Here is a 22,698-nt window from a genome sequence, read left to right as displayed (position 1 = left end):
TTGCTACATTTCATTGATCTATGACAGATCAGAGCTTGATGCTGAGCTAATGTGGCCCCAGGCATCAACCTTTACCACTAATATGGTTTTAAAATTCTCTACTCAAGTCTATTTATTATGAATGTAATCTGTTTTAGGAAAGCACCTAAATCTCTACTAATGATTCATTCAGACGCATGCACTGTCCTCATTTAAAATGTCCAGGTCAATCCCGCTTTCTCTGATTATTTTAATAGTGCACATTGTTCTATCTTAACTGGTTTACTTCCAGTCTCACTCTGTTTCAGATATTTTCTGCCTGACTCCCACTGATGACAGACTGGGATGATTTATTTCCTTATGCAACACTCTTTGTATTCTATAGTTATTTTTTGCCACAGTAACACTTTATTATCTTCCTCTCCCAGCAGCTCACTCTCTCAGCCACAAGTAAAATTTAGGGAAGTTTTCTGAAATTTCTTATGATCTGCCAGCCAAAATTTTATCTAGGATTCTAGACCTCAGATTCTTAACTCAAAAAAAATTAGCTCTGGTCTTCAGTGCTTCTCCAATGATTGTCATCCATCAGCACTAATAGGAAAGTGAGTAGATTCAGCCTCCTGATGTCAGCAGGTAGACTTCAAAAACATTTATATTTGTCATCTGGTTTGTCACTTTTGATGAGTCCCTTTCTTTATTCCCTCTACTTCACTTATTTGATCTACTGCATCCCCTTCAATTTCTCCTTAATTTCCTCACATGTACTTATTCCTCCCAAGCACAAAGCAGGGAAATGGGTGTTTCTGGTTATTAATTACACTAAAAAATAAAACTCTCTGTTCAACTGAAATGATAATATTTTTGTCTTTCATCTAAAAATTCTTACAACAAAAGCCAAAAAAATCTCCAAGGTATTCTCAGTCTTATCACTGCTTGTCAATCCATTGTACATGATACTTCTTGACTTGGAGTTATCTTTTTTTATTTTAATTGATTTTTCCATAAAATGTAGGTAATTTTTCAAATCAAATGCCAAAACTATGAAACATAAAAGAACATTTCCTTTTAAAATTACTGTTTAATATATTTCAATATTTTGTAATGGAATTCTTCATTGAATCATAGTGGTTGTAGTTGGGCTTTAATCTACTTCTCAGTAGAATTTGAATTCATGAAAATGTGAATTTTTCAGTGAATTTACTGTCCATAGAAAATTTGTCGCAATCTTTACTTACAAACAATGAGTAACTAAATACTGTTACGCCTTTTATTCTTGGCTTAAAATTTGTGCTGTCTTGTTAAAATAATTTCAAAACTTGTTCTGATTTCAGTAAATGCCCACAGTGCTTCTGATGAACAATGTATTATCTGCAATCAACTTTGAAATTTGAGGGGTTTGGATTTAATACGGACATTCAAATGGACAAATTCAAATTTATCTAGATATCTCATGAAAATATTTTCAATCTCTTGAAATTTCTCATCTAAAGGTTATAAAATGATGACGTATCAAGATTTCCGTCATCTTGAACAGTAGAAATGCTTCCAGCCTTCCTTCTCTCTTAAGGGTTTGTTTCATGGCAGATTTCAGGATGAGCTCAAATTTGCCCTTGAACATAAATTCTGTTCACCATTTGGCTGTAAACCTAGGTTTTATTTATCTGAGGTACAGTTCTGGTAGGGCAGCTCATTGTTTCAGGGGAGTTAAAAAAGCACCTGAAAAGTCATGTGCATCGCAGTTGTGCATTTCTTCTGGTTGTCAAGGAAACCACCCCAGGATTCCTGGCAACAGACTTCATCTCATTCAGTAATGGAAGCACCACAGGTATTAGCCAGTCAGTCACCTCCCACTTGGTACTATTTTGGGAACAAGTCAATAGATCAGATTCTCCTCTTCCAGCAGCTCTGGAGCTCTGTTGGGGTTTGTCGTGTGCCTTTGTCTCCATGGGCTCGGCTCCCTGGCAGTTTCTCCGGGCAGCGAGCCATCATATAGGTGAGGCTGGTAGGAGTGCTTGCTGTTAAAGAGTGCTCTCGAGGTAAAGAAGAGCCTTCAAAGCACTATGCTAAAACTGTCTCTACCTTTCCTAAAGTCTGGAGTGAGGGTTAAAAATTGACAGAGGGAAGAGAGTAGCCTTTGTTTCAGATGGACGTTGCTTCTCTTCACATAACAAAACTGTAAACAAAACTGTAAGGAAGCGCTTAGATTTAAAGCCTTAAAGAAAATAGTAACGATTTGCATATTTGTGGTGGATACTTATTTAATTTTTAAATATCCTGAAGATGTTGCCTGAGATCTCCAGTCCTCGGAATGGTGGAACACTATAGTTATGTTTCTGCTACAGGCGGTTACCCAGACTGACAGCCAGGCACTGTTCCTCCTACCAGCCTGTTCCAAAAACAAGTTGGTCCAGAGAGTATCCAGAAGGATAAAGTGCTTTATTTTGATGAAGAGGAAAGTAAAGTTTTATGTGTGATTGGGGATGTCCATAGGGAATGACAGAGCAAGCTGGAAGGAGGTTATTTGAATGCTAAGGGCAAAAAATAGGACAGGATCATGCAGAAGACAGATGGGAGGAGGAAAAGGAAAACCATGATGTGTACCTGAAATGGGTATGTAAAATAGAGATTGGAAACCTGTGAGGTGGGAATGAAAGAATGATAAGAAATGTCACAGTGGGGAGAAATGGTTGTGGACAAATGAAAAATTAAGAACAGGGATTTTGTGGTAAAGAATGGATGGGCCAGGACTGAAGAAAAGGGAATGGATTGTAGGGAAGGAAAGAGAAACATGTTTGAGATGGGAATATTACAGTTAAGAGTCCAGCAGTATGATATCAGGACTATGTGGAACAAGAAATTGCAAATGGAATGAACAAATCTGAACAGTGGTAATCCATGAAAAGTTTCAAACAGTGATCCAGATAACGATGTGAATACTGAGAATGGATCCTTTGGGAGGAAAACCAGGACATCATGTGAGGAAGAAAGAGGCAGAAGGAAGATGTGCTAGTCAAGGAATATTGAGATAAAGTGTGGGAACAAGGGTATAATAGGATTGAAGGATGATGGTTGGATAACAAGGTTAGAGAAAATGCAAAGAAGTACTTGAGCTATGCGAATAAGTGTTAAAAATTGTGATGAAATTAATATTTATCATCTAACTTTAACATGTAGGTGTTTATAGCTGAACTAATTGTTTAAGTCTCCCCTTATAACAATGGAGAATTAGTCAGTACAGTCACTCACTTTACCAGTTCCTGGTACCTGCGTTAGAGTGAGGTTGTTGACCTCTTAACTCCAGTGACTGTGCCAATTACTGTCTATTAAGGGGTCCTAGGAGACTTCTGTAGATGTAGGCATTCAGAGATAGGCATAGGAGTCCTATCACAAGAGCCTTTGATTCACAGTCCAGGACCAAATATTTTCCTTCTGAAAAACTATGTAAGAGTGTCCTGGATCTCCATTTATATGACCAGAGCCCACTGGAAAGGATATTTTGAGCTTGGTAGAAGTCCTTCAAGAAGAACTGAGAAATAAACTGAGTTTTGCTGCAGTTTCTGGGGACAATTTTATATGTTTTGGTTTTTTTTTCTTATCACCAATGAGTGGTTTCTCTTTGTGGTGATTTTGATCAGCGTAGAGTTAATTTTCTTCACAGTGGCTGGTATAGGGCTATGTTTGGATTTGTGCTAAACACAGGATTGATAGTACAGGGGTGTTTTTGTTATTGCTGAGCAGAGCCTTTCGTACTGCCATGTTGACAAGGGGACTGGGGCTACACAGGAAGTTGGGAGGAGACACAACTGGGACAGAGGACCCAAACTGACAAAAGGGATACTCCATACCATGTGACATCATGTTCAGTATATAAAATGTGGGGGGGGACAAGGAGAAACAGGCAGGACATTCTGAATGATGATGTTTGTCTTCTCAAATGACTGTCACACATGATGGAGCCCTGCTTTCATGGGAATGGCTGAACATTGCCTGCCCATGGCAAGTAGTGAAAGTGTTACTTGTTTTGCTTTGCTTGTGTATGTTGCTTTTGCTTCCCTTATTAAACTGTCTTTATCTCAACCCATGAGTTTTCTCACTTTTCCAATTGTCTCCTTGATCCCACTGGTGGAGCAGTGAGTGAGCAGCAGCGTGGGGCTGAGTTGCTGGCTCAACTTGACACTCTCACAGATATTTATTCAGTGAAAATTTCTCACAGTCTGTGGAAGAGTATGTTCATGGTAGACTGGAAAAACTCATGGTATGGATTTGAACTGCACATCTGCTTCTCCAGTAAATGGCAAGAATAATTTAATCACAAACCAAAACAATGAGATTCTGAAAAGTCAATATAGCCTGATGCTGACTTCAGTGGGAATACAACTTGGTGTCTATGAGTAATGACCTTGGACTTAGATGTTTACATAAGACTAATCAGTGTGGATCCACGCAGAAAAGGGAATGCAAACGATAGAATAAAGCTGAGACATCTGGTGAACTGCTGTAATCAAGTGACAAGAGCCTGAGGAAAGAAAATGGAAACTTGGACGTAGCTAACAGCAATACTAAAGGAGAGCAGGTTAGCAACTGGGAAATTAGAAATAACTACAATATTGTTATTGTGAGCTTGTTTTCTGTGGGATGAATAGTTGAAAATGCACCACTTCCATTTCAATTTGAAATTTAAACCACTCATGTGCTATGCAAGGAAGATCCTATCTATATACTAGATCACTTGATCATCTTAGTTCTCTAATTGACAGCACCAAAGCCTTTCTGTAGGGAGAAGTTCAAACTAATGTCTGCTGTGGTGCAGGTCAGCTTTCCTCATCCCTGAGGACTGTTCTAGAGAAGAGAAACCCAGACTGAGCTGGGAGAATCATCTCAGCTTCTTTCAGAGCTGCCCTCCTGTGAAAGCCTGTGCAGGATCCAAATGCTCCCAAGTCTGGATGATCCCACACAGGCTACTGCAAGACCCACAGTTTCTTTGTGGCTCAAAAGGAGTCAATTCATAAACAAATGCTCTTTCCTCCTCCAGTAGTCTGGGAGAAGCTCTCTGTAGACACATCCAGCATAGCATTCAGTTATAGTGATGACACGCAATCTTTGTCCTCCCTCTGTACATTTTGCTCTCCATGCTGAAAAAGAAAAAACTATGGTAGAAATGAAGTACTTAAATAAAAAGTGATTAGAAAAGGAAACAGAGTTAATGTGAGAACTATGATTAATTGTGTCACCATTTGAAAATCACTGCAAGTGATTAACAACCATAAACTGAATAAGAATAAATAATATCAAATCAAACCTAATTTCATTCGTTACAGAGTAAGAGGACATGTCGAGAATGTCCCACATTCCATAACTGAGCTTTAAGAACAAGAACTTTGATAGTTTTCCACAGTAATTCATAAAAAGAGATGAAGAAAAAATAGAAGAGAGCAATTTAGTGCCCAGTATACAGAAATCTGATCGTAAAATGATGTTTCAGTGTTGAAACTGAAGGATGAATTTAATGTTTTTCCTGAAGGACCAGTATTGAGTCTGTTGCTATTCAGTATTGCCATTAATGAGCTGTTATGAGCTTTGCAATTTTGCAGGTGCCATTGAGGGGACACTGCCTGAAGAACTGAAAGCAGTAATCCAGGTAATGCTGTGGAACTGGGAGTGAGAATTGAAAAAAATGCTGAATTCTTCATGCCTGAGATACAGATACTGTTCTCAGGCAAAACTAGTCAGCTCTCCTAATAATGGAGAACACAGAAATAGTTGGGTTGCAAGTTTATAGACAAAGATATTTTTATTGCTCACAAGTTGCCATGAAACACAATGACAGGTTGTGGCAGAAAACCCCTCAAATTCCAGCCAAATAAATATAAGCAGGAGTAAACCACACAACTTAATTCATTTCTTCATTCAGAACTTGGGGAGGCCTCAGGTAGAAAGCTGGGTCCAGTTTTCCTGAGCAGCCAGGAATACACTGAACCAACAAACAAACTGGCACAAGCAAAGTGTTGCTCTAACTCAAACTTATGATACCACAAGCATGTTGGACTAGGTGAGAAGGATGAAAAACAAGGCAAAACCAAAAAAAAGAACTGTGCAAAGAGTAATGCAGCACAGGGCAGAAGAACGGGAAATTGTTGCTGTTATGTTTGATAGAATAGTCACACAAAAACCTAGTGGACCTTTTAGTTGAAAAGTTAGGTGGGAATTTCTATTTAAGAAAGATAGAATTGTCATAAGAAGAGACAAAAATGCTACTATCAGTATTCCTTGTTTTGGAGTTCTCGGAAACTCAATACTACATGATTTTGAATGTTGATAGTTCTGTCTTCTAACAAACAAAGCCAGGAGGAGATGTTTCAAAGACATGAAGACAAATTTGTTTGCAAGACAATGTCTAAATTGCAGGACACCAGTTTGGGAGATACATAGACAATGTATCATATGTATGTTCATACATATTTTTGATGAAAAATTATATTGAAACCTTTCAAATTTCTATCACTAAATGGGCAGGACTCACACAGAGCAAAACTCATTTGTATTGTATATATATGATTTGACTTCCTGACTCCTTCGTAGCTTCCTGTAAAGAAGCAAGCACGACATGGTTATATATGCTATGCCAACTTTAATGTTTAACCTTGCTACTTCAAAAGGCTGGTTAAAAAAGCCCTCAGAAATACTGAGTGAAGTAATAATTGATAGTGACAAGGAAAAGTATACAGTCAACATCGTGAAAGAAAACAAGAAAAAAATTTGAAAGCTTAGTAAAAGGATGGAAGCAGTTTTCTGCACTCAAATAATAGTCCCTTCTGGTCAAAAAGGAAAGAGAACAACAATTAGGCAACTACAGTTAACAGCATTAGAGAAAAGCACCAGAAAATCATGAATAGAGGAAACAGTGCCCTGTTAATGCAACTGGAAAGAAACTTTCCTGTTATTAACTGTCTATTCCCTGTAATTTTAAGAATTACATTCTGCTTTTATAAACCAAAGAAATGAAATTATGCTCTTTTTAATTTACCTCTCCATCACCTGGCAACTGACATTTGAAAACTTGAATAACCTCACAGTTTTCCTGTGTTCCCCCACAGATCTCTGTTCAGACCCTCATTCTATAGTCCCCTTGTTATTGTTCCCTCCATCCATATCTTCCTACATGTCTCTCTCTCAAGGAGAAAGTTATGGGAATTTTTCCTGAACAGTGGGTTCCACACTAAGAGATGGAGATTTGTTCTTTTAAAAGCTAAATAGAATTTCATGGTTATTAACATGCTGTTTTTTTCAATGCAGCTTCTCTCTGTGCTTATTCTAGGCAGGGCTGCAGGCATCAGCTTTTATTAAGCTTATTCAAAACTTTCCATTGTAACACTAGTTTGCTTATAGATTTCAGAAATCTTTGATTATTTCAACCCAAATTTGTCATGTGCAGTTTGAAACTGTGGTTTTATTTTATTTCTTTTTTACACTTGAAACACTCTACCAAATATTGCACATAAGAAATATGGGCAAAAGAATAGCAGAGAAAACAGTTTCATGTGTATGACCTTCAGCTGCGTGGGCCAAGAGGGAAAAAACCCCATGCTTTGAATTTTTTGTAGAGCAAAGGGATCTTTTTAACCCCTATAAGAACAGTAAAACAACTTACCATTCTCATTCAAAGCAGGAAGCAATGGCACAGAGGATCCTAAGCGTCTTGAGGCTTGATGTCCTTTGAGAAGGTGGAGGAGACCGATCTTAGGTTCTTCTCACTCAAGAGTTGTCAGTGTTCCCAGAAAACCTTCAGGAACCCCTCTCACTATAATACTGGAAACAAATGTGTTTCTCTGACATAGATCATCAGGACCACAGGCAAAGCATTTAAATTCAATTTTCCATAATTCACTAATAAAAGAATAAATAGACAAGAGGAAGAAATATCAGGGAACAAAAATGTTACAGAGGGGGAAGGAGATGTTGTATGTCATGTCTTTTAAATCCTAATACACTGATGTTCAGAAGTTTATAGATATGCATGTCTTTAGCTACAGCTGAACACTGATTCATCGAAAAGCTGAAAACTCCTGGCAACTTAAAATCCAACAAGTTGGAAAAGGAGAATAAGCTAGATACTGTCAAAATGATCACGAGGCTAAAATAGAACATGGCAGAAGTAAATTAACCCAGGTTAATGCATGTTAACAATGACAAATAGAATCATAAAATCCTACAATTTTTTAGGTTGGGAAAAACATTTAAGACTGCAGAGTACAATTATTAATCCAGTACTGCCGAGGCCACGACTAAACCATGTCCCCAAGTGCCACATCTACATGTCTTTTAAATCCCTCCAGGGATGGTGATCCCACCACTGCCCTGGACAGCCTGTACCAGAGCTTGACAACCTTCAGTGAAGAAAGGTTTCCTAATAACCAACCTAAACCTCCCCTGGTGCAACTTGAGGTAAACTGAGCATGCTGCTGGCTCATGTTCAGTCACTGTTAATGAACACTCAGATCCTTTTCTTCTGGGCAGCTTTCCAGCCACTCTTCCCCCAGCCTGTTGCACTGCAGGGGGGTGTTGTGACCGAAGTTCAGGACTTGGAACTTTGCATCTCATACCACTGGCCTCATTTCAACAATCCAGCCTGTCCAGATCCATCTTCCTACCCTACAGCAGATCAACACTCCCACCTTGGTGGGAGTCATCTGCAAACTCACTGAGGATACACTTGATCCCCTCATCAAGATCCTTGACAAGGATATTAAACAGAGTTGGTCCCAATACTGTTTTCTTTACCCAGCAAACAGCGCATCTGTCCACTCCATGGTAAGCCAGTTTCTCCTGGAGAATGCTGTGGGAAATGGTGTCAAAGTCTCTACTAAAGCCTAGGTAGACAACACCCAAAGTCTTTCCCTCATCCACCAAGTGGGTCACCCTGTCATAGAAGGAGTTCAGGTCAGTTAAGCAGGACCTGCCTTTCATAAGCTCATGCTGGTTGTCCTGCATGTGCCACGTGATGGCATTCAAGATGATCTGCTCCACGACCTTCCACAGTACCAAGGTCAGACTGAAATGAGACAGATTGCATTAAGGCACAATAAAAATTCCATATGAAGTTAGAAAAATCTAAACTAATCTGATTTACCCAGCATGGACAGCATCAGTGATATAAGGGGTTTTGTATATTATACAATCTGTCTGATGAAAAGATGAAGGTTTTATTATTCACAGAAATACCTGATCTTTTTCAAATCCTTCTGTAAGACTTAGCTCCATTATACCTTGTGACAATGACTTGCACAGAGTAATTACTTGACTAATAAACCACTTTCTTCTTCTCAATATAAAACTTGCCTCAAAACTGTATGACACATCCACATTCCCCCTTCACTATCCATCATATCTTTTATTTGCCATCTATTGAAAGACAAATAGCCATAAATGAACAATACTTTGTACAGATAATTTTTCATTATTTTAGTAATCATAGCTGCCATCATATATTTTTTGTTTGTTTGTTTGTTTGTTTCATTCTTCCAATTCTGCCATATCCTAAGGTCAGTGAACCTTAGCAAATCTATAAAGGTCTCCTGCAAACCATAGTCACTCTTTGCTATGGTTTATATGGTTTGGATTCGAGCAGCTGAAATGTTGCCAATACTTTTATTTTTTGTCTCTCCTGAGTACTTTGCTTGCAGTTTCTATATCAATGTAACGATAGCTTTATTTTCAGTTTTTATTTTAAGGTTTTTGGTGAAGATGTTGCTTATTTATCTTATTCTCTTCCAAGAGGCAGAATAAGAAAGGCCTGTGTCACATCTCAACAATACTAGCCAAAGTTCATGGCCAAATGTAGTTCTCAATCCTTTAAATAAGTGATGGAAATAGTGATGGACAGTTGAGTTTAATAGAAAAGTAGTGATCAAAAATCTACCCTCTCAATAAGGCTATAATAATAACATCAACTGGTATAAAACTGGTTTACAGCTAATGAGTCCCAGTGCCATCTGGATATACTGTATAGTGTATAAGGACTTCAGAAAAATTGCCTTACATTTTCCCTAGAGCAAAATAAGGAATCAGGAGCAGAAACAACCACTATAATTAAAAACTGGTTCTATGTGCAACAGTCCAATTGCACTTCTCAGGTATCACAAACCAAAACTGTTTTTTGCTAGTTTGAAAGGATACAGTAGATAGTTCAGACTTATTTGGATAAACTACCTATATATTTTAGCCCCAGCAATGGTATTTTATTTGACTGGACTATGTGGTCTAGGCCTTCCTTGGTGACCAGTTTGCAACCAAGGAAAGGCCCAGATTTACCCAGTATTCCCTACGATTTTTACATAAGCCAGGCTAAAAGAAGAAAGGAGGAAAGGCCTCCGTTCTCTTTTCTTCCAGTGGCTTGGAGGTGCAGATTTCCCTGCTGTTGAGTCTGTTGGGTTGGGGAGCGAGGTCTGGTATTCTTTGCTAATTCTTTTAGTTGCTAGATCTTGGGCTATTGATGGGGATATATATATTTTATTTTGGTTTTGTTCCTTTTTTTTATATTCCCCCTTCCCTTTCCCTTTTCCTTGTGAAATTGTATCTATATTTCAATTGTACTTAAATGTAATATAAGTGTAAATATATTTATATATATTGCTTTAGCTGTCTCTCTCTCATTTTGGTTCTCTTGGGTTTTTTTCCCTCTTCTCCCTGAGGTTTGGGGGGGGACAGGACTTCTTGTGGTAGGGTTTGGAGACTTGGTAGGGAGCCAGCTTCAAAACATATCAACTAGCATAAAAATTTTTCTCTTTATTCTCATCTGATCAAAGAATTAAAGTACTCAGTAGGGGGAAGAACTTCCCTGAAGTTCTTATAGAAAAAAATACAAAGATTTGTAATATATAAAAAATCTTCTAAATCTAATGTATTAAGCATCACCACTGGGAACGTTATTAGATATTAAGATAAAAAAGTAAGAAAGTTTGCTGAACAAAGTAATCCCATCAAGTTTTCTAATTCTCCTTCATAGTTTACTGACATGAAGGTAAAGTCGTTATATTAAAACCCCCTTTTCCAATTAGCCTTATTGTCCATGACAAGTCTCATAAAGACATAACACTTCATTAGTTTCAAGATGCATTGTTGTACAGAGTATAAGGGGATGAGACCTGCCCCAAACTATTGCAGTCTCCACATGAGTGAGATAGTCCTACAATTTCATTATGTTGTACACTAATGACTTAACTAGTGAACTAGTTAAACAAGCATCCTCTTTCTAACCTTCAGTGTTTTCTGGATAATAAATTCATTAGTGTCACCCGCTTTCCTTGCTGTCTCCTCAGTGATTAATTGATATTGAACAAATTTTTAAGTGCTTTTTTCTTCAGTGCAAGTGGAAGGTACCATATTACTGACACAAACTCTCAAGTAATGTCTGCATTATGTAAGTTCAATCAGTAATGGTAGCAACGCATCACAGTAAGTGTAGGTGGTGTGTCAGATGTATAATAGCAGGGAACAACTTTATTCTTGTTTCTGAGAAGTTATACAAATCAACAATAACAGTTGTATTTTACAGAGGAAATAAAAGAGGCCTAAAACCAGAAAGTGTGATTTACCTCACTTATTTTGATATTAAAGAGCTAAATACTTGAGTGAGTTATACTTTAGAGTCAGTGGTAAAGAGTAGGCAGTTCAGATGAGCAACTCACATGAATCAGATGCTTATTTTGAAGCAATTTAAATTGCATTGGTGTCTGGGTTATTAAGAATTGTCATAATTTAACAAACAGCCTCTCAGCATCACACACCTGCTCACCCACTGCCCCACCAGCAGGATCAAGGAGAGAATCAAAAGAGGAAAAGTGAGAGAATTCGTGGGTTGAGATAAAGATAATTTAATAGGGGAAGCAAAAGCTTCACACACAAGCAAAGTAAAACAAGGAATTCATTCACCACTTCCTGTGGGCAGGCAGGTGTTCAGCCATCTCCAGGAAAGCAGGACCTCATCATGCATAACAGTGATATGGGAAGACAAACAACATAACTCCAAACTTTTCCCCCCTTCTTCCCCACAACTCTTAACTTCCCCTTCTTCCTCTCACTTTACATATTAAGCATAATATTATATGGTCTGGAATATCCTTTTGCTCAGTTGGGATCACCTATCCCAGCTGTGTCTCCTCCCAACTTCCCATGAACCCCCAGCCTCCTCACCAGTGTGGCAGTATGGAAAGCAGAAAAGGCTTGACTGTGTAAGCCTTGCTCAGCAATAACAAAGACATCTCTATATTATCAATTTTGTTTTTAATACACATCTAAAATATGACCCCATAACAGCCACTGTGAAGAAAATTAAAGCCAAAGCAAGCACAGAGGTGTAGGTAAGTTCCTTTAATATGTGCATTCAATGGCAGCTGCCACAGTGCATTGAAAGCGTGCAAAGAGCTGACAGATACAGCAGAGAAGCTGTGGTAGGTATGTCTATACAGTAGACATTGAAATTTCAGTATCTTCATCTATGAGCTGAATCTCACCCTTAAATTAGAAGAGGCACACCCAGAATGACAAACAGTTCTGTTTTACCTAGTACTTACCTGAAAGGTATGCAGTCCAAAGTCAGAGGAAGAAGAGGATATCAAACTCAAGGAAAGCACAACCACCACAAATAGAGGCAGCACTATCAGATTTCTGTAATTCACTAAGAAGACTGTAGGACATTTCACTGACATGTTGTAGGTATTTCTCTGGATTAATTCAAGAGAGAAAATTAACTGTTCCAGCCATCAGCTACGGAAGCTTGCCTCTTTATCTTAAGCTATAGCATTTTGCACTCTCTATTTGATACAGACAGCCATAAACTGAACATTATTAAGATTCCTTCGCAAGTGGAAGAAGAAAGTACAGCTCACAACAGTGTCCCCTGTTTCTTTAATTTCACAGCTGAATGACCAGAGACTTGCTTAAAGAGAAAAGGCTACAAGAAAATTCAGAGCTGTTGGAAGCACCTATATGTACATATAAATATGCTCAACCCTTTGGGTGTTATTAGAGTGGAAATATCTACTATATGCTAAAGCTCTGTGTAATGAAGAAAGGGGGTCATGCATTTTTTAATAGGAAATGACAGAGGGCATTTCATCACTGCAGAACCATGTAGTTTTACCTAAGCTAGTTTTAAAATAGCTTACTTAGCTGGTGGTAGCAGAGAGTTCAGTAAATGCTGAGAAAACTGTAAGCGTTTGCCTTTTTTCTCAAAGTGTGGTGGGAGGTGTTGCAGCCCACAGTGACCCCCCACCCCCCAGGACTGACATCTGAGCCAGCTGAAGCTGCTAGATTAACTTATGACAGAAAAAGCAGTGAAGACACATTGAGAATTTGCACACCAAGCAAAATTTAAGTGCTGGAAGACTTAAAACATTTGATCCTTTGACCACTAGTCTGAAGCAGTGATTATTGGCATTTTTTGACAGATAGTGCCTTAACAGGTGGGACTGGAAATCTTAGATATGTGAAAGCAAGTAGTGGACGTGAGTCCAAAACAGCTCATCCAATAAATTTGACGACACTGTAATGATAAAGGCAGCATTTGGCTTGCTCAAAGTTCTGGAAATTAGAGACAGGATGGATTGTAATGAAAGAAATTTGCTTAAAGCATTAAAGAATAGGTTGACTCCTATCTGTGCTGTTTTCATATTCATCCCTTAACAGAGATGATTATCTTCTGTCATCTTCAAAGAATGTATTTGCCATGGTTCCTGGGGACAAGCATTTTTCTGAGATAATTTGTCCAAAAAGGCGGTACAGACTGGTGATGAGAATCACCATTAAATAAGCACACATGTAGGCTTAGCTCAGTGTAACAGCGTGGTAACATCCACACCTCCAATACAATGAAAAGACAGGTGGGCAGGGGACCTGTCAAGGACATAACACTGGTTATGGCAGCTAGGGAATGTGCAGGGGCCTAACAGTTCCCCCAAAGACACTTGCCAGGCTCCCCTGTATGTTCATCACTCCTGGCTTGAGGGAGGGCTTTGTTTTCACAAGCATATCCAGTACTGTAATGATACAGCTGTGGTAGTGTGAAAGGTTATGCTGGGCAAAAATCAGTGATTGCCTCTCAGGCCTGTCATGCTGTGCTCCTCACTGTGACATTTGTTATTGCAATGAGCTGTGACCCAAGAGTGTACCCAAGAGAGCCAGGCTCCACCGTGGTTCCTGCAGTAGAGGAAAAGGGCACATCTCTATGAAGGTGTTTTGTCAGATAGATCGTGAATCACTCATTTGCTGCTGTTGGGCTGGCAAACACAGTCTGAAAGTTGTCTGACTGGATCAGCGTGGCTCTGAGCCCCAGCCAGCACCTCTGGCTCATCTGTGGTGCTTGCTGCACCCAAAGGGTTTCTGTTGGTCTGGTGATGCTGCTTTTCTGTCTGTCTGTGGTAGTACTGTATGACCTACATTTCTCTTCCTGTATAATGCATTCATGTCTGATTAGGCCCTCATTTTGCCCCTCCTGCTTGCTCTCCAAGTATCATTACTTCTTAACTAAATCTAGACGTCTAGAATTAAGGAGTCTCCTCCTGCCAATAATTATTTTACTTTAGTCAGGGAGTAGCTTTCTATCTGTATCTGGGTCAGTATTAATCTTAGCTTCTAGTGTTAATTTTCATGCTAAATATTCTTAATTTGTTCTTCTTTTATAAGAAGCTCCTTGATCCAGTAAATCTTCATGTCCCTCCTACAGTGTCTCTAGTTATGAATTGTCATGATTCAGTGAATCTGCAGAGAAACTATTTTAATTATCCTCCCTTTCTCTCTTTCTGTCTTCTACCAGGATGTCCAAGCCTCCCATGGAGGGAACATTCCTATCCTCCTTCAGTTCCCCTGAGGCAGTCAGAAATTTTTCATGTCAAGTTATCTTTTTGTCTCCCAGATCACACTGGATAAGCACTTCTCAGTGCTGAGGTTGATTTCTGTGGGGAGATTCCAGCTGCAGAGGAAAGAAGACATAATCTCAGGGGAGACTGCCAGAGAAATACGTAGTCTCATTTATGTAAGACTTGGCAAAACCGGAGAAAGGCCTGACCCACTACATTGCTCTCTGGACTTCACTGTCAAAGATTTTTGCTTGATTCAGTGCAAGAAGAAAAATCACATTTGCAAAATTTGTAGCTGGTAGCTGTTTTTTTTTTTTTTTTTTTTTTCTGAACCCCAACACACCTTTGGGGTGGGTGGTGAGCATGGGGAATGGGATGGAGAATCTCCAAATCTCAGATATATTTAATCCAGCCCAAAAAGCACAACCGTCTCTGCTCAAATTCCAGTAGTTCTGAAAACTGGTTCCTGGGCATCCCAAGACCCTGGAAGAAAGCATCACTAACTTTGTAAACAATTAAGACTTTGCTTTATGGTCTGACTAATAAGGCAATCGCTTATACGGCAGCCGGAGTGTTGGTGCAGTTAGTTGAAAAAAATAACAAAAGCCTGGATAAAGTGCTTCCTTCTCAGGCTCAGAACTGTCAGTCATCTATTTAGGCTTCAGAAGTTCCCTGATGTTCTTTGTTCAGCAAGAGGCTTACTGGAACCACCACACACTGTGTCAAACTACCAGGAAACCTTTATCAGTACATCCTTTTGAAACTGTCATTGAACTGTATGGACCTAAAGAGTGATAAGCATTAATAATACCATGTTCTTTTTATTTGTGTGTCACAGTTTAGTCTCAGTTGACTTTATCTTGGGCTCAGGATTTTCAGTTCAAGCTAGTCTGCTGCAATATCCACCTTCTTGCCCTTTTAAAAATAGTACTTAACCCATCACATATGGATACATAAGGTAGAAAAATATGAAACCAATTCTTATCTAAATAAAAGGTTTATGCCTTTTCTTCGTAACTTGGATTTCTTTAGCCAAGTACATGAACATCCTGTATACCAAAGTCCACTTGCATAAGTCCCACAAGCAGCAGAGCTAGTCAGAGGGCTGGGGCTTGGGCTTTGTTTGTTGAATTTTTTAGTTTGGTTGGTTATTGTCTGTTTGTTTGTGTGTGTTTATGTGTGTGTGTTTTAGCTTTCAATTAGTAAAATAGAGGTGGGAAGCAAGGATCTGATCTGTTTCTATTCATTGACAATTCTGATCTTAACGTCATCTGCCCTTTATAATATTCATACAGCCACACTCATTCATCCAAACACAACAGGATCCAGAAGGACCAGATGAACATCTGGGTACAAAATCCACTGCTCACTGGCCAGTATAGTTTCACTTCCCAGTGGGTTTATCTTCACTTTTTGCAGGAATCCCAATGAATGGAACCAGCATCCGAAAATTCCTGTGTGGAAACCATCTTGTAAAAAGAATTAAACCTGCAGACCAATGGCTTTCCTTTACATGGTGCAAAGAATTTAGATGTATTTCAGCAATACATTTTCTGCCATATACTGGGGATGGCTTTGGGATAGCTGCCAGGTGATGACAAAGAAAGGAAAATGTAGTTCCTGCTCCTGGAGGTCATAATGGATGATGTATAGGCTAATCTGAAATATAAGTGTAGACAGCCAGAATACACTACTCACTCTGTGAAAGATTTTACAGTTTTTAGCAAGGCAGCTTGGTTAAATCAGCAAAAGAATACAAGGATGTAAATGCAACATTAGACAACTAAATCCCAAATCTGCAGAACTTTTCTTTTGTGTTCTATAAACAGAAAAAACCTAAAATCTGGAACAGATAAGCACCCAGTTCACAGTAAATCCTGCCAGGTGTTGGACTACCTCTGACTGTCCTGCCACTTGCGAAAAGCCTTTCTCCAAATAGACATGATAGAGATTACAGCAAAAAAACATGACTCTTTAGAACAGAATAGAATAGAACATAACAGAACAGAAGTAGAATAGTAGAATAGAATAGAATAGAATAGAATAGAACAGAATAGAACAGAATAGAACAGAATAGAATAGAATAGAATAGTTCCAGCTGGAAGGCACAATTACATCTGTGCAATAACTTTTGTTCCTTCTTACATATGTTTTCCCAGAGGCCTTACTGCCATCTCTGGCGGGCCCCAGCCTTAGTCAGCAGTGAGTCCATCCTGGATCTGCCTGGCATTGGCTCCACTGGACATGGGGGAAGCTTCTGGCAACTTCTCACAGAAGACATTCCTGCAGCCTCCACGCGACCCCTGCTCCCAAAACCTGGCCATGCAAACCCAATACGCAAAACCACATCTTCAAAGACATTGAACTGACTCTGAGACCAGTCTGGATGGAAGACAGTGTTCTCAATCCACTGTGTTAGAGTCATGGTATCATTGGAGTGTTCATTTAAAGAGTGGATGAAAAAGTAGACAAACTTCAACTAAAGCTGGTGGGTCACAGCATTCACAGGAGGAGACCTGGTGTCCTGTCCAATAATGTACCACATGGATTACAGTGAAGAAATAAACAATGGCTTGAGGAAAATGAGAGTAAAATTGATTTAAATTTTTTGTTTTGTTTTGCTTTTAAGGTTATTGGCAGAACTGAGAGCATTGGGAACTCTGCTTAGGAACTTTCACTGTTTGACTTTTCCTTTTAAGGATAGATTTTCCAGGAGGTGGAATTTAAGAACAGAATGATCACCCCATATATCAGCTGAGGGCAAAATATTTGACAGCGCAACCGCACAGCCACCCCCAGCACATGCTGACATACTTATAGAGGCTGGCATGCCTAAAGGCTTCCTGTAATTTATTCTACTTTTCCTACAGTCCCTGAAGCACAAATAATCAGAAAACTATGAGGTCTTGCTATACTCCAGCTCTCTTACTCCCCCATATTATATTCCCTAGGGTAAGCAAAGGAGCAAAACACAACTTATAGAGCTCATAGTAGCACAGGAACTCGTTTATTATGTGGCTTATTATTGGAGACCCTTGCCCACCCCATTTAAGGATGCTGGATACTAGGCAACACAATAAATTTCTGTGCAATAATGCTGGAATAGTTCCTCAAGTTCAATGAACTAGTTGAAGAGATTTTTCTCTCTCTGACCAAAAAGAAAAAAGGAAAAAAAAGAGCAACTCTCTTTTAAGGTTGTAAAGAATTGTAAAGATATTATCTATCCGGCAAGATTTAATATGTTTAATAAAAACTCCTAATAAAATATTTGCTTTAGCCGTGACCCAGTTTTGGAAAAAATACATGTTTAGCTACAGTAAAGGTGCAGTCCTGGAACAGCATAAATATACCTATCAATATTTCAAACAGAGGTCAATTATTAATGAAATTTAAGGGCTTGTCTTTAAGCTACAGTTATGATAATATTGACTATTTTGTCCATCTATAAAAAGTGCTTTAAAAGTATCAGGACTTTAAAAGAGAGTCTTAAATCTGAAAAATTCTGATTTTTGGGTCTTGAATTTGAAACATAAATAATATCTTCCATAGTGTTTATGTCTGTGTGCAAATATTTACTTATACTACCACTATCACCAACAGTTACTCCACAGTTAGGTACAATGTTGTTTTTCCACAAGTCTATCACAAAAGGGACTCCTTTGGCTCTTCCATTTGGAAAGAACATTGTTAGCAAGGGCATTACCATCTCCCACACTGCTCAGCACCAGAAGAAGCTGAGTGGTACCAAGGAGTGGACAGGTCTTTCTCAGTCATGAACTCTCTGTACCCTCAGAGTGAATTACTCTCTCCCACCAGCCATACTGCTGTGACTGGTACCACTGCAAGTTTCATCTGAGTCTTCATTAGCTGCTGTTCCATTTCCCTAGATGGATTTCCCGCCCAAGTTCCCCTTACCTATATTTCTTTCTACTCTCACTGTCCTTACCCTGCCCCTCTCTGTTCATCTACTCAGTCTTGTCTCTTCAGCTGCTGCATCTGAGCTTTTTCACATTTCCCCTTGATGTTCATTCCCAGTTTGTTGTCCTTCATTCAGAGTTCCACTTTCCAGCTCTTTAGTCATATTTTTGACAGGGAGGCACCAGTCAATCAGACTAATTTCTCACTACCCACCCACTTCTGTTTTCATGCTTACTCAGATTGTCCTGATCTTTCCACCTCATTGTTTCCCAGTCCAGCTCATCCATATACTCTTGCTCAGTCAGCTCCAGACTCCACCAATTTTTTGTGACAGTTATTTTTGCCTCGTACAGACCCTTTGACTGCTCTTCTCTGCACAACTTCCTTCCTTATATTATTCTCCTCATTCAACTCTCCTTGTTCTTTGCATTCATATCACTGATGCTGATACTTGAAGGAAACCATATTGGTGGGTTGAGAGACAGAATTCATGCCCTCAAAAATTGCATAGAAAAAAACATCTCCTTCCTTCCAGCCCTTCCTCTGAAAAGACAGAATAGAGAGGAGTTGGATGTGAACCATCAACAAGAATTTGCTGACTAATATTATTCCTTAACAAGGTGAACATGAGGACAGTAAAAAGGCTGATATAACAGTGTAGTTCCTTGCCAAGTCTCTAATTCCTGTTCCACAGTGTAAGGACACTGGATCTTCTCAAAGGTTAGGGAAGTTTTAATATGGATAAAACCAACTTTTTTTTTCTCCTAGTTACATTCTTGGAAACAGCTGAATAAACTTGGTTATAATTACAAAAAGCAGCCAGAAGCAGATACCAGCATAGAAAATGTCGTCTTGGACAGTCAAATTTAAAAACATTTCAATTAGTAAGTGAAAACATGGGAAATATTCTTATAAGAGGAGATGTCATCCAAACCTAATTATAGATTATGTTTCTGTTCTTGATATAATGGGATTTAAATTCATTATCCATCTGTAGTGAGAGAAGAGATGCATTTTAATTCATGTGCCTCATCTACCATTGCTGAGTTCAAAAACTGTGATAGATAGTGATGGACTAGAAGTGATGGTCAGTGTCTTACCAGAAGGAGGAGCTACTGGTTATGAATTTGGTAAAAAAGCTCTGCAAATCTTCAACTAATCTAATAAATTCTCAATATAGACCCTAATTTGATAAGCACTTTTAATTTCTGAGATTTTCCATATTGGTAGAGTTGTGTGTGATTGCAATATGACTGTCTAAAAAAAGTGTTATAAATGGGTCCTTAAATTCCTCCCGAATGATGGTCAGATACACTTTTTAAGTATACGAATGGTGTTTGCCAACCTATGGGGTTTAGAAAAATTGGGTGCTCAGTGCAAGCATCAAGCCTTTGCTGAGATATATAAATAGTGTAACATTATTTCTTACTCTCACGCACACATTCTTTTGAACTGAATAATTTAGTCCAGCTGTTAAAGCCTATTCCACTTTCCATTACAAATTATCTTAGAGAGCATAACATTTAGGTACTTTAAAAACTGGATGAATGCATTAAAAGAGACACTGCATTTGCATAAGCCCAAACTATTGTTTGGGGTCTTTTAGCTATTTCAGCTAAGAAGCCTTTGTTCTTTTCTTTTCTTGTCTGCTTAGCCCTCTTCTCGGCTCTCCCTCCATATCAGTTTCCCGAGCTGGTTCAAAGCATTAACATGAAAACCAGACTGGACTAAAGAAATGCACAGACACTGCTTGGAGAATTTTAAACTTTTGTAGTGAATTTGAGTTTCAGAATGTGCTATGTATAGTCCTGCATCACAAATGTCACATTTTTGTCCGTAAAAAAGTATTTTTATGCAGGTAGAAAATATTATGCAGTGAAAATACATGCTTGAGCACAAACAGACACATACACACGTAGTTTAATTGCTTCACTGTGGCTTCTCAGTACTTAAAGGGAGCTTATAGAAAAAATGGAGAGAGACTTTTGGCATGGGCAGATAGTGATAGGACTAGGGGGAAATGTTTTTAAACTAAAAGAAGGGAGATTAGATATTAGGAAGAAATTCTTTACTATGAGGGTGATGGGGCACTGGAACATGTTGCCCAGAGAAGCTGTAGCTGCTCCATCCCTGGAAGTGTTCAAGGCCAAGATGGATGTGACTTTGAGAAACCTGGCCTAGTGGAAGAGAATTGGAACTAGATATCTTTAGGATCCCTTCCAACCCAAACTATTCTATGACTCTATGATTTTGCACAACACTCTATCAGTGCTCATCATGAAAATTTCCAGGACAGAAAGGACGTAGGGATTGACATAAATTCTGTTTTAGATATACTTACATCAGCAGTTCAATAATGATTTGCACTGATTAGACATCTGACTCAATAATCCACAGAAAACAGGAATATTCATCTAGAAAAATAACACAATGCCTTTTCTCCCAAACCACTCCCCCCCCCAAAAAAGAAAAAAAGCACTTACCAAAGCAAAACAAAAACAAAACAACAAAACCCACATAGTCACAAACCCTCTAAAAACCAAAAGATCTTCTTAATATCAGATCTTTTTAAGATCTTCTTAATATCAGATCTTAAAACAGGCATTTATCTATTTCTGCAAATAATGTCTTTAGATCTGAGTGTTTATTACTGAGCGTAAATAAAAACTAAACTGCGGTGACTGTCCAGTAAGATGTAGACAAACCTATACAGTTAGTCTGACACAGGTTTCCATTAGAAGCAGTTGTCAGGCCTCAAATGACACTGGGCAAGTAAGGACTTGAGAAAATAAAGGGGAATGCAGCCAAGCCCTTGTCTATTTAATCGAGTACAACATGAAGTGAAAGGTGCAATATGAGTTGGTTGCTGCTCAATTACTGTTGAAGTTTTGTTAAATGAGTTAACTGCTATCTTATTTACATAAGAAAATCTCCACTCATGCTTCACTGAGCCTCAACCAGGCCTTAATTGAGAATTTATGATTGAGTTCTCAGTGGAGGTGAAGAACTGGAACGTTAATTCCAACTGCAGAGGTTGGCCTGCATTTGATCGTATTCATGACACTGATAAGTAGTGTCCACTGATACAAAATTCCTGTAACAAGTGAAGACCTGAGCTGAAATTAGACAAGCAGTTGCCTAAAGTTTGAAGTCAGGTTTGAGTGCACCTGGATTTCCCTGTATGTATATATAAAGCAAAATTACATTTTCCCTGGCTTTTCCCTGGCTCCTACGTAGATACTTGTATGAGGATTTTTTCAAATTAAGTCAATCCTTCTTTCTGAAAATGGTCAAGTTCATCACAGTTGACAAAGAAAGAGGAGGTGGTTTGCTGCTGTCTGAAATGACACAGAGATTGCCCTTATCTGTTCTGCATTTCATATATAAGTAGGGATTAATATATAAGTAGGGACAAGGAATGGTAGAAAGAGGACTATTTATCTCACAGAGGACTTTGATACGCTCAGGAAGTTCTGTAACCATGTTGATAGATGAAGCATGGGATGCTTGGGTTCAGTTCTCTGCTGTGACAGCCTTTCCTGAGTGAACTTTGGTAAACAACTTAAGACTCAGCACTCCACTTCCCCCCTTAAGTCAATAACTTTGAAGATGAGAACCAAAATGGAAACAAACCTTTAGGTTTCTTAAACGTGTAAAAATTTGTTCCCCAAGCAACTCATTGGAGTAATTCAGATAGAATTTAAGGCATCTTAATTTAGTCCTGTACATCCAAGCATCTACCAGAAGACCAAGTGGTTTTTAGCCCAGCAGCTGTTATGGTTGAGGGTAATCAGGCTGATTTTCATACTGGAGCCTAGAAGCCGAACTGTACTTTCTGGGCTCCACTGCCGAGGGGTCGGATTCAGTTACCTGAACACAGGCTGAAAGGCTGATGCTTATTCTGGCTGTATAAGTTTTTCCATCATAAGTTTTCAGTTCTTTGGGCTTG

At 38.8% G+C, this 22,698-nt stretch overlaps 1 long non-coding RNA gene across 1 annotated transcript; it reads right to left on the bottom strand.

Annotated features, from left to right (window-relative positions):
- Positions 1-1,665: 1,665 nt before the first annotated feature.
- On the bottom strand, positions 1,666-10,289 carry LOC113945552. Its single transcript, XR_003527124.1, has 3 exons — positions 10,186-10,289; positions 7,628-7,777; positions 1,666-1,994 (listed from the first exon to the last, which is right to left on the bottom strand). It is a non-coding gene; the product is annotated as an uncharacterized LOC113945552 (long non-coding RNA).
- Positions 10,290-22,698: the final 12,409 nt, after the last annotated feature.

Source organism: Corapipo altera, unplaced genomic scaffold (genome assembly GCF_003945725.1).
Source record: "Corapipo altera isolate COAL_440 unplaced genomic scaffold, ASM394572v1 1b, whole genome shotgun sequence".
NCBI lineage: Eukaryota > Metazoa > Chordata > Aves > Passeriformes > Pipridae > Corapipo > Corapipo altera.
Note: the sequence above shows the minus strand (reverse complement) of the source record. Positions and strands in the feature narration are given on the sequence as shown.